Genomic DNA, 13,402 nt, shown 5'->3' with positions numbered 1-13,402 from the left:
TTTGTCTTTCTCTAATTTCACTTAGCGTAATACCCTCCAGTTCCATCCACATAGTTGCAAATGGCAAGATTTCATTCTTTTTGATTGCTGAGAAATACTCCATTATATATATATACCAATCTTTATCCATTCATCCATCAATGGACATTTGGGCTCTTTCCATACTTTGGCTATTGTTGATAGTGTTGCTATAAACATGGGGATGCATGTGTCCCTTCGAAACAGCACACCTGTATCCCATAGATAAATGCCTAGTAGTGCAATTGCTGGGTCGTAGGGTAGTTCTATTTTTAGTTTTTTGAGGAACCTCCATACTGTTTTCCAGAGTGGCTGCACCAGCTTGCATTCCCACCAAAAATGCAAAAGAGATCCTCTTTTTCCTCATCCTCACCAATATCTGTTGTTGGCTGAGTTGTTAATGTTAGCCATTCTGACAGGTGTAAGGTGGTATCTCATTGTGGTTTTGATTTGTATTTCCTTGATGATGAGTGATGTTGAACACTTTTTCATGTGTCGGTTGGCCATCTGGATGTCTTCCTTGGAGAAGTGTCTATTCATGTCTTTTGCCCATTTCTTCACTGGATTATTTGTTTTTTGGGTGTTGAGTTTGATAAGTTCTTTATAGATTTTGGATACTAACCCTTTATCTGATACGTCGTTTGCAAATATCTTATCCCATTCTGTTGGTTGCCTTTTAGTTTTGCTGATTGTTTCTTTAGCTGTGCAGAAGATTTTATTTTTATGAGGTCCCAGTAGTTCATTTTTGCTTTTGTTTCCCTTGCTTCCAGAGACGTGTTGACTAAGAAGTTGCTGTGGCCAAGGTCAGAGAGGCTTTTGCCTGCTTTCTCCTTGAGGATTTGATGGCTTCCTGTCTTACATTGAGGTCTTTCATCCATTTTGAGTTTATTTTTGTGTATGGTGTAAGAAAGTGGTCCAGGTTCATTTTTCTGCAGGTTGCTGTCCAGTTTTCCCAGCACCACTTGCTGAAGAGACTGTCTTTATTCCATTGGATATTCTTTCCTGCTTTGTCAAAGATTAGTTGGCCATACGTTTGTGGGTCCATTTCTGGGTTCTCTATTCTGTTCCATTGATCTGAGTGTCTGTTCTTGTGCCAGTACCATACTGTCTTGATGATTACAGCTTTGTAGTATAGCTTGAAGTCTGGGGTTGTGATGCCTCCTGAATAGCCAAAGCAATCTTGAAAAAAAAATTTTTTAATGTTTATTTATTTTGAGACAGAGAGAGACAGAGTGCAAGCTGGGGAGGGGCAGAGAGAGAGGGAGACACAGAATCTGAAACAGGCTTCAGGTTCTGAGCTGTCAGCACAGAGCTTGATGCAGGGCTCGAACCCATGAACCGTGAGATCATGACCTGAGGCAAAGTCAGACACTCAACCAACTGAGCCACCCAGGCGCCCCAAAGAGAAAAATCTTTAAAGCAGCCAGAGAAAAATGAATCATCACCTATAGGAATTCCCTGTAAGATTAACAGTTGACTTCTCAGCAGAAACAATGGATGCCAGAAGACACTCGGATGACATATTCAAAGTGTTCAAAGAAAAAAAAACCCTGTCAACCAAGAATCCCATAGATAATATAACTCCCTTTCAAAATGAAGACATAATAAAGACATTCCTGATAAATAAAATCTGAGAGAATTTGCTGCCAGAAAATTCACCTTACAAAAAATACTGCAGAATTTCTCCAGGCTGGAAGTAAGTGATCACAGATAATAATTCAATTTCATGTGAAAAAACAAAGAACACCAATAACAGTAATTATAAAAGACAGTTCAAATGAATATTTCCTTTCCTTTCTACTCCTAACAGATTTAAAAACAATTATATAAAATAATATGTATGTAATATCTTGTTGATCCTTTAAAATATAGAAATGTAACATATTTGCAATAATAACATAAGGGAGGAGAGTGTGAGCAAAGCTGTACTGAGTTGAAGACATAACTCTGGGTAGTAACTTGAAGCCACAGTAACATATAAAGAAATCCAGAAATGGTAAATGAAAAGGCTAAAGTGACAGAAGCTATAACTGTATACTTGATCCCCTTTCTTATCTCAGCTTCTTTATATTTTTTAAAAGTTTATTTTGAGAGAGAGAGGGAGAGAGCACATGTGAGCAAGCAGTGGTGGGGAAGGGGCATAGAGAGAGGGGAAGAGAGAATCCCAAGCAGACTCTATGCTGTCAGTGAAGAACCTGATGTGGGCTTGGTCCCATGAACTATGAAATCACAACCTAAGCAGAAATCAAGAGTTGGATGCTTAACTGACTAAGCCACCCAGGTGCCTCTCAGCTTCTTTAAAAGATAAAATTAACAAGAAGATGTGGCATATATACACAATGGAATATATTCAACCATAAAAAAGAATCAAAAAAGAATGAAATCTTGCCTTTTGAAACAACATGGATAGAGCCAGAGGGCAAAATGCTAAGTGAAATATGCCAGGCAGAGAAAGACAAATACCATATGATTTCACTCATATGTGGAATTTAAGAAAGAAAACAAATGAACAAAGGACAAAAAAGGAGAGAGACAAACCAAGAGACAGACTCTTACAGAGCAAACTGATGGTTATGAGAGGGGATGTGGGTGGGGGGATGAGTGAAATAGGTGATGGGGATTAAAGAATACACTTATCATAATGAGCACTGAGTAATGTATAGAGTTGTTGAATCGCTAGATTGTCCACCTGAAACTAACATAATATGTTAGTTGTATGTTAGCCATACTGGAATTAAAATAGACATTTAATTAAAAAATTAAATTAAAGACATAAAATTATGTAAAGTTCTAATTAAAACCTTAAATTTTTAACAGTGTATTCTATTTGTAACAGGGATGGAATATGTCCAACTATAATACCACAAAAAAAGGGTATATCCTATATCTTACTGGGATTGAGTCAGTACAAATATGAGTAGATTGTGATTGGTTAAGATGTATGTGTAAGCCCAAGAGCAATCACTAAGGAAATAACAACAAAAAAAGTTTAAAAAAATCATTAAATAAATTAAAGTTACATAAGAAGATATTATTGCAAAAGAGAATAGAATAGCAATAGAAGAAGAAAATAGAAGAACAAAAAATACATGAGACATATAGAAAACAGGAAAAATGAGATGGTAAACAAACCCATCTATATCAATAATAATAAATGTGAATGGATTGAATAATCTATTCAAAAGATAGAGATGATCAGACTGTACAAAAATAAGACCCAACAATATGCTGTCTATAGGATACACACTTTAGATTAAAAGATACAAATGGATTGAATGTAAAAGGCTAGAAAAAGATACATCATGCAAACAGCAGCCATACAAAACCTGGTGTGGCTGGGCTAATATCAGTCAAAATAATCTTTAAAACAAATGATGTTACTAGAGATAAACAGGAACATTTTATTATGATAAAAGGGTCAATCCATCATGAAGATATAGTAATTATAAAAAAATATGCACCTAACAACAGAGCATTAAAATATATGAATCAAAACCTGACACAATAAAGGAAGAAATAGTCTATTAACTGCAGGGTTGGATACTTTAAACCCTACTTTTAATAATGGATAGAACAACTAGACACAAGATCGACAAGGAAATCGAAGACTTGAATGACACTAAAACCAGTTGGATCCATAGGATCTATAGAACACTCAAACTTTCAATAGCAGAAACATACATTCTTCTCAAGTGCACAAGTGAGAGTCCCCGAGGAAGCCATATGCTAGGCTATAAAGGAAATTTCAATAAATGTAAAAGAATTGAAATTAGACAAAGCATGCTAACTACAATAGATTGAAATGAAAAATCAACCACAGAGAGAAATTTGGGAAACTCACACACATGTGGAAATTAAACAACACATTTCTAAATACCCAATGGTCCAAGAAGAAATCAAAAAGGAAATTAGCAAATACTTTGAGGTCAATGACATAAAGACACAACATACAAAACGTATGGGATGCAGCTAAGGTAATAGCTGTAAATGCCTATATTAGAAAAGAACAAAGATCTCACTAGTAACCTAACCTTCTGCCCTAAGACCCTAGAAAAAGAAGAATACACTAAGCTTTATGAAAGAAGATGAAAGGAAATAATAAGATCCAGGGGGAAATTAATGAAATTGAGAATAGAAAAACAATATAGAAAATTAATGAAGCAAAAAGTTAATTTTATGAAGAAAATTGACAATACTGACAAACCTTTAGCTAGACTAAGAGAAAAGGAGACAATGCAAATTAGTAGAATAAAAAAATGAAATATGAGACATTACCAGTGACCTTACAAGAAGAAAAAGGAGTATGAAGGAATAGTATGAACAATTGTATGCCAGTAAATTACATAACTGAAGTGAAATGTACAAATTCCTAGAAATATACAAACTACCAAAATTGACTTCAAGAAAGAATAGATAATCTGAATATACCTGGAGTAAGTAAAGAGATTGAATTAGGAACCAAATAAACTACCCACAAGGAAAATGCCTAGGCCCAGATAGCTTCAGTGGTATATTCAATGAAACATTTAAAGAATTAATACCAATTGTTCACAAACCCTCCTAAGACACATCCTAACTCATTCTATGAAGCCATTATTACCTTGATACCAAAACAAAACAAAACAAAAACATCATAAGGAAAGAAAACCACACCCTAATATTTTCTATGAATATAGATGCAATAATCCTCAACAAAATACTAACAACTAATATCTATCAACATGTAAAAGTAACTATACATTATGACCAAGAGGGATTCATTCCAGTATTGCAAGGTTAGTTTAACATTTGACAATCAATTAGTGTAGTGCACATTTCAAGAGGCTAAAAAAAATAGTCCACAACATTATATCAATTGATGCAGAAAATGCATTTGACAAAATTCAGTACCTTTTTGTGATAAAAGCACTAAAAGAATAGGAATAGGTTCACCTGAACCACACATGTGACCATTTGAAAATGAAATTAAGAAAACAATTGTATGTACATATAAACAAAATGCTTAGGAATAAATTTAAGAAAAGAAGTTAAAAAATTATACCCTGAAAACTACAAGATATTACTGAAACTTTAAAGATTTAAATAAATGGAATGATAGTTCATGTTTTAGGATTGGAATTGTGACGATGACATTAATATTAATTAATATTGTGAAAATAACAATACTTCCCGGACTGACCTATAGATTCAAGGTAATTCCCATAAAATTCCTTTTTACAGATGTTGACAGGCTGGTTCTAAAACCCAAGGTACCCAGAATTGCAAACAATCTTGAAAAAGAAAAAAAAAGATGGAGGACTCACGACTTTTTGTCTTCAAAATTTTCCATAAAGCAACAATAATCCAGACAGCATAGCAGTGGCATAATGTAGACATAAAGATCAATAGGGTAGAATTAAAAGTCTAGCAATAAACTTATTTGTATATGGTCAATTTATTTTTGAGAGGGACCCACTGATTTTTGGCATGGGTGCCAAGATCATTCCATGGGAAAGGAATAGTCTCTTCAGCAAACAGTGCTCAGATAATTGGACAGCTACATGCAAAAGAATGAAGTTGGACCTTTTCCTTACACCATATACAAAAATTAACTCAAAGTGTATCAAGACCTGAATGTGAGAACCAGAACTGTAAAATTCTTGAAAGAAAACTTAGGGGTAAATCTTTGTGACTTTTGATTTGGTAAATGATTCTTAGATCTGACACCAAATGCACAAGCAACAGAAGAAAAACATGGATAAACTGGGATTTATTAAAATTAAGAAATTTTGTACACCAAAAGGCATGAGCAAAAGCATGAAAAAACAGATTATAGAATGGGAGAAAATATTTTCAAATCATATACCTGATAAAGCACTTGTATCTAGAATCTATAAAGAACTCTTTGGGGCATCTGAGTGGCTCATTCAGTTAAACATCCAATCTTGATTTTGGCTCAGGTCATACTCTCATGGGTTCATTGGTTTGAGCCCCGTATTGAGCTCTGTGCTTACAGTGTGGAGCCTGCTTGGGATTCTCTGCCTCCCTCTCTCTCTCCATCCCGCCCACCCCCACTCATGCTCTCTCTCTCTCTCAAAAAATAATTCTTACAGCTCAGTAATAACAAGACAATTCAATTAAACGTGGGCAAAAGATCTAAATAGACACTTCTCCAAAGAAGAGCTACAAGTGGCCAATAATAACACGAAAGATGCTCAAAGTCATTAGTCATCAAGGTAATGCAAATCAAAACCACCATGAGAAGCTACTTCACACCTACTAGGATGGCCATGATCAAAATAATTAACAATAACAAGTTTTGGTGAGGAAGGGAAGAAACTGGAATTCCCACATACTTCTGGTGGGAACTACTTTGGAAACTATTCAGCAGTTCCTCAAAAAGTTAAACAGAGTTACCATATGACCCAAGAATTTCACTGGTGTGTATATATTCAAGAGAAATGAAAATATATGTCCACAAAAATATGTAAACAAATGTTCATAGCAGCATTATTCAGAATAACCCAAAGGTGAAACAACTCATTTCTACCAACTGATGAATGGGGAAGTTAAATGGGGTTATATCCATACGGTGGAATATTGTTCTGCTATGAAAAGGAATGAAGTAATGATACATACTACAATATGATAGTAGTTGCTTAAGGCTGGTGCAAGGGAGCATAGGAGAATGATAGTGAAAGAGTACTAGTTTTCTTGTTTTTTTAATGTTTATTGATTTTTTAGAGAGAGAGAGATAGAGCACGAGTGGGGGAGGGGTCAGAGAGAGAGGGGGACACAGAATCTAAAGCAGGCTCCAGGCTTTGAGCCTGTCAACACAGAACCTGACCTGGGACTTGAACCAATGAACCGTGAGATCATGACTTGAGCTGAAGTTGGATGCTTAACTAACTGGGCCACCCAGGCACTCCCTACTAGGTTTCTTTTTTTCTTTTTTTAATAATTTATTTATTTTTTAATTTACATCCAAGTTAGTTAGTGTATAGTGCAACAATGATTTCAGGAGTAGATTCCTTAATGCCCCTTACCCATTTGGCCTATTCCCCCTCCAGCAACCCTCTGTTTGTTCTCTATATTTAAAAGTCTCTTAAGTTTTGTCCCCCTCCCTGTTTTTATATTAAATTTGCTTCCCTTCCCTTAGGTGCATCTGTTGTGTATCTTAAAGTCTTCATATGAGTGAAGTGATATGATATTTGTCTTTCTCTGACTGACTAATTTCACTTAACCTAATACCCTCTAGTTCCATCCACTTAATTGCAAATGGCCAGATTTCATTCTTTTTGGTTGCCAAGCAATACTCCATTGTATATATCTATATCTATCTATCTATCTATCTATAGTTGTATATATATATGTATATAATATATATATATATATATATATATATATATATATATATATCTTCTTTATCTTTTTTACATCTTCTTTATCAATTCGTCCATCGATGGACATTTGGGCTCTTTCCATACTTTGGCTATTGTTGATAGTGCTACTATAAACATTGGGGTGCATGTGCCCCTTTGAAACAGCATACCTGTATTCCCTACTAGGTTTCTTTTTAATGTTATAAAACCTAAAATTGATTCTGGTGTTGGATGCACAACTGTCTGAATATGCAAAGAGGCATTGAATTATATACTTTAAATGGATGAATTGTATAGCATGTGAATTAGTAGCACAGTTTTATACACATTAAATGGTTAAGGAGTAGATAAATACTTCAGTAAATATGGCATTTTACCCTGAATAAAATTCAAGGTTGCTTGTGGAAATGGTTGTTGGAAGCATTGCAGTTTATGAGTCGGTGTGAAGTGATGGAAGGGAGATTATCTGAAATCAGATGGAATTGGAAGTTGTTACACCACATATGAATGGATATGGCTCATAAAACACATGGTGAGGTAAGGTGGATGCTAGGTGTTGGAGGTATGTTTCTTTGTGCTTTTCTGCACTTCTATATGGCTGAGTCAGTTGGGAGTGGGTACATTTTCTACATTTACTAATATTTCTTGAAAATGAAATCACACAAGAGCAAATGCAAAATGTGTGCTATGGTCAAATTGTTTCCTAATATGTCAATTGTGTTGAATAAAATTCAAATATTCAAAATAAGTCTTTTATAGCATAACTGACTGTAACTATTCCCTTATGTTTAAAATATTTGATAAACACCATTCAGTTGACTTAAAAAAGAAACTAGGCTGACAACCTGACATTAGTGCCTTTACATTTAATGTAATGACTAAGATATTTGGGTTTATGTCTATCATCTTGTCATTCATTTCCTATTTGTCCTATCTTTTTGTTGTTAATTTATTTCTTCTTTCTTATTTTTTATGGACCAATTGAACGCTTTAAATATATTTTATTTTTTAGAGTAATTTTAGGTTCATAGCAAAATTGAGCAGAAGCTCTAGAGATTTCCCATATACTCCCTGCTTCCACACATGTGTAGCCTTTCCCATTATCAACATCCTTCACCAGGTCAGTACATTTGTTACAATTGGTGAACATACATTGACACATTGTCACCCAAAGTGACAATAGTTGTTACTAGGGTTTAATGATTTGTACATTCTATGGGTTTAGACAAATATCCACTATGACAGATTAGTTTGCCCTACAAATCCTCTGTGCTCTGCCTGTTCAACCTTCCCTACCCCCTAACCCCTGGCAACAACTGATCTTTGCATTGTCTCAATAGTTTTACCTTTTCCAGAATGCCACATAGTTAGAATCATACAGTGTGTAGCCTTTTCAGATTGGCTTCTTTCACTTAGTGATATGCATTTCAGATTTCTCTGTATCTTTTAATGGCTTGATAGCTCATTTCTTTTTAGTGCTGAATAATATTCCATTGTCTGAAAGTACCACAGTTTATTTATCCATTCACCTGCTGAAGGACATCTTGGTTGCTTTTGGGTTTGGGCAATGATGAATAAAACTGCTATAAACATATGTGTGCAAGTTTTTGTGTGGGCATAAGTTTTCAACTCCTTGTTGAATCATGTGGTAAGTGTATGTTTAGTTTGAAAAAACCCACCAAACTTCCTTTCAAAATTGGCTATACTATCTTGCATTCCCATCAACAATCAATGAGAGTTCCTATTGTTCCATGTCATCCCCAGCATTTGGTGTTATCAGTATTCTGAATTTTGACCATTCTGATAGGTGTGTAGTGGTATTTCATTGTTGTTTTAATTTGCAATTCCTTGATGACATACAATGTGGATCATCTTTTCATGTGTTTACTTGCCATCCATATATCTGTTCAAGTTTTTGGCTCCTTTTTAAATTTGGTTGTTTTTATTATTGAGTTTTAAGTGTTCTTTTTATATTTTGGTTGACAGTTCTTTATCAGATGTGTCTTTTGCAAATATTTTCTGCCAGTCTGTGACTTGTCTTACTGTTCTCTTCACAATTGCCTTTCACAAAGCAGAAAATTTTAGGTTTAATGAAATCTAGTTTTTTCCTTTATGGACCATGCTTTTGGTGTTGCATCTAAAAAGTAACCACTATTCCCGGGGCCATCTAGGTTTTCTCGTATGTTATCTTCTAGTAGTTTTATAGTTTTGCATTTTACATTTAGGCCAATGCTCCATTTTGAGTTAATTTTTGTGAAGAGTGTAAGGTCTATGTTTGGATTTATTTTTATGCATGTGGATGCCTAATTGTTCCAACGCCTTTTGTTGAAAAGACTCTTTTCCATTGTACTGCATTGGCTCCTTTGTCAAAGATCAGTTGACTCTATTTAGGTTCCATGGCTCTATTTATCTATTCTTTTGCTAATACACACTGTCTGGATTACTGTAGCTTTATAATAAGTCTTGAAGTTAGGTAATGTCAGATGTCTGGCTTTGTTCTTCTTCAAAATCCAGTTGGCTATTCTGGGTCTTTTGCCTCTCCACTTAAACTTTAACACCAGCTTATCCATATCCACAAAATAACTTGTTGGGAGTTTGAATTGGATTGCATTGAGTCGTAGCTCAAGTTGGGTTAAGTGTTTTTTATTATTACATATTTTCTCTTCTATTAATGTGGCAGGTAGATTGCAAAGATGGCCACCATCTCTTACTTGTTCCTATGTCCATGCACTTTTGCTATGTGACTTTGAAGCTCCTTCCATCAAAAGTTGACGTTGATTTCTTATCTCCTTGATTTTAGCCAAGAGAATTTCTCTTTACACTCTTAGAACCTACCACCACTGTGGCATGTACATGTTAAGGATAGTCTGCTGGATTATAGAAAGCAGAGGAATCACCAAATAATAACTCTGGTCTGACTTTGAAATTAAATGTTTTAGAGCTCAGAACAGAGGTAAGTGTTGGGGAAGATGGCAGAGTAGGAGAACGCTAAGCTCAACCTGTCCCATGTTTACAACTAGATATCATCCACATCCAAGTCAATAAGCCAGAGAGTGATCCAAAGACTGGCAGAACAAACTCCATAACTAAATATAGAGGAGAAGTGCAGGTGAAAGGTTAGGAAGATCAAGGGTACCTGGTTGGCTCAGTTGGTACAGCATATGATTCTTGATCTCAAGGTCATGAGTTCAAGTCCCATGTTGGACAGGGAGCCTACTAAAAAAAGAGAAAGGTTAGAGGAATGTAAGAGAGGCAAAGGGAGGCTGCTGACAGCAGAGAGGGAGCTGCATGTGTGAAGAGGGCAGAGAAAAGGGCCCTTACACCCAGGAGCTCATATGGGGAAGACTAATCCCCATAATGTTTGGCCTTTAATACCAGAGGGGCTGAATTCTGTGAGTTTGTAAAACCAGTGGGACACCCAAAGTCTGGAGCTTTGAAAGTCAGACAACTGAGCACTCGTGGGTGGGGGAGGGTGAGTGACAGCTGGGTCGCTGCCCTTAAAGAGATAGCAGCCTGTGTGGAGAGGCAACATAAAAACAACAGTGTACATAATGCCAGGGCAAACCAGGACAGATCTGTTCATACTGATTTTTCAGCATTGGGGGGACTTCTCTGAAAATGAGAGAGCTGACAGGTGCCATTTTCCTTCCCTGACCTCCAGCACAAACACAGAACCACCTGCAGGAGGTGGGGTTGCACAGACACTTGTCTCAGCCCAGGGCTCAGGGCAAATTTGATTAAAGCTGCATGTGCACCCTGCCCAGCCATAACACAGTGCCCAACTGCCATGCCCCCTGCCACTGTTGTAAGCTGCACCCACTTAGGCGTACAGTGGCAACTGCACACAGCACCCAGCTGCCCCACCACACCCAGACTTGTGTCCCGAACCACTCTGGCATGTAGCCCCCAGCCACTGCAGTGCTTCAGGGGATCTGGCATAAGACTAGTGGCCCAACACAAACTTTGTTAAACACTGCCACTCTGCACTCATGCTCCCTAGTGCACACACCCCCTCAGACTTGGCCTGCATGGGTCCCACTAATATCACAGAGAGCAGGCATAGCCCACAACAGGCAGAGAGTCAGTGCAGATGGCTGCACTGAAAGGAAAAGTGACAGACACAACAACAGGGCATAAGCAACACAAATAAATTACTCTCCTGAAGTGCCAGGTTCTGGTGAACAGGGGACACTGCACTGCAGGGCACTCCAAGACCTCATCTGCATTAAAGTCACTACTCTGAGAGCAGAAAACATAGCTGACTTTCTTAAATATTTTTTAAGTGTACTTATTTATTTGAGGGAGAGAGAGAAGGAGAAAGCTGGGGAGGGGCAGAGAGAGAGGGAGAGAGAGAGAATCCCAAGCAGGCTCCACACTGTCAGTGAAGAGCCCGATGCAGGACTTGAACTCACAAACCATGAGATCATGACCTGAGCTGATCTCAAGAGTTGGATGCTTAACTGACTGAGCCACCCAGGTGCCCCAACATAGCTTACTTTCTTAGCACAGAGAAACAGACACAGAGAGGCAGACAAAATGAAGAGACAGATAAATTTATCTCAAATGAAAGAATAGGACAAGGACATAGCCAGAGATCTAAGTGACACAGATATAAATAACATGACTGATAGAGAATTTAAAGCAATAATAATAATAGGGATACTCACTGGACTTGAGAAAAGACTGAAAAACATGAGTGAGACCCTTAACACAGAAATAAGGAATAACATAGCAGAAATAAAGCTCAATAAATGAAATGAGAAACATGATTCATGGATTGAACAACAGGCTGGAATAAGTAGAAGAACGAATTAATGACCTAAAAGACAGAGTAATGGAAAGTAATCAAGCTGAAAAAAAAGAGAGAAAAGAATTACACAAAACAAGATTAGATTTAGGAAACTCAGTGACTCCATTAAATGTAATAACAGTTGTATTATAGCAGTCTCAGAAGAAGAAGAGAGAGAAAAGGGAGTCGAAAATTTATTTGAAGAAATTCTATCTGAAAACTTCCCTAATCTGGGGAAGGAAGCGGACATCAAGTTCCAGGAGGCACAGAGAATGCCCATCAAAATCAATAGAAGCAGACCCACACCAAGACATATTGTAATTAAATTTGCAAAATATAAAGAAAAAATCTGTAAAAACAGAAAAAGTAGTCAGCAACTTACAAGGAAAAGCCCATAAGGCTAGCAGGAGATTTTTGAACAGAAACTTTGCAAGCCAGAAAGGAGTGGCATGATATATTCAACATGCTGAATAGGAAAAATCTGCAGCCAAGAATACTTTATTTAGCAAGCCTACCATTCAGAATAGAAGAACAGATAAAGATTTTCCTAGACAAACAAAAACTAAAGGAGTTCATATCCACTAAACTAGCCCTGCAAGAAATATTAAAAGGGACTGTTTGAGTGGAAAGAGAGAACAAAAGTGACAGTATAAAGGCAGGAAACACAAAAACAGTAAAAACTAACATTTCTGTAAAAAAATAGGTCAAGGAACTCACAAAAAAGGATATGAAGTATAATAACATATACCTAAAATGTGGGGGGAGGGAGGAGAAAAGAATGGGTTCAAATTTAAATGACCATTCAACTTGATATAGACTGCTATGTGCAGAAGAGGTTATATACAAACCTAATGGTAACCGTATATCAAAAACCGCTAGTAGATATAAAAAGAATAAAGGGAAAGAATTCCAGATATATCAGTAAAGAAAATTAGCAAAATGTGAAAGAGAGAAAGAAAGGATCAGAGAAAATCTTCAAAAATAGCCACAAAACAAGTAATAAAATGGCAATAAATACATATCAGTTGGTAAATGCTTTGTAAATAGACTAAATGCTTCAATCAAAAGACATGGGGTAACAAAATGGATTAAAAAAACCATAAGACCTGTCTATATGCTGCCTATAAGAGACTCACTTCAAACCTAAAGACACCTGCAGATTGAAAATGATGGAGAAACATAGATCATGCATATAGATGTTAAAAGAAAGCTTGAGTGGCAACATGTGAGACAA

This window comes from Panthera uncia (genome assembly GCF_023721935.1).
Source record: "Panthera uncia isolate 11264 chromosome A1 unlocalized genomic scaffold, Puncia_PCG_1.0 HiC_scaffold_17, whole genome shotgun sequence".
Classification (NCBI taxonomy): domain Eukaryota; kingdom Metazoa; phylum Chordata; class Mammalia; order Carnivora; family Felidae; genus Panthera; species Panthera uncia.
This window is presented reverse-complemented; position numbering follows the sequence as displayed.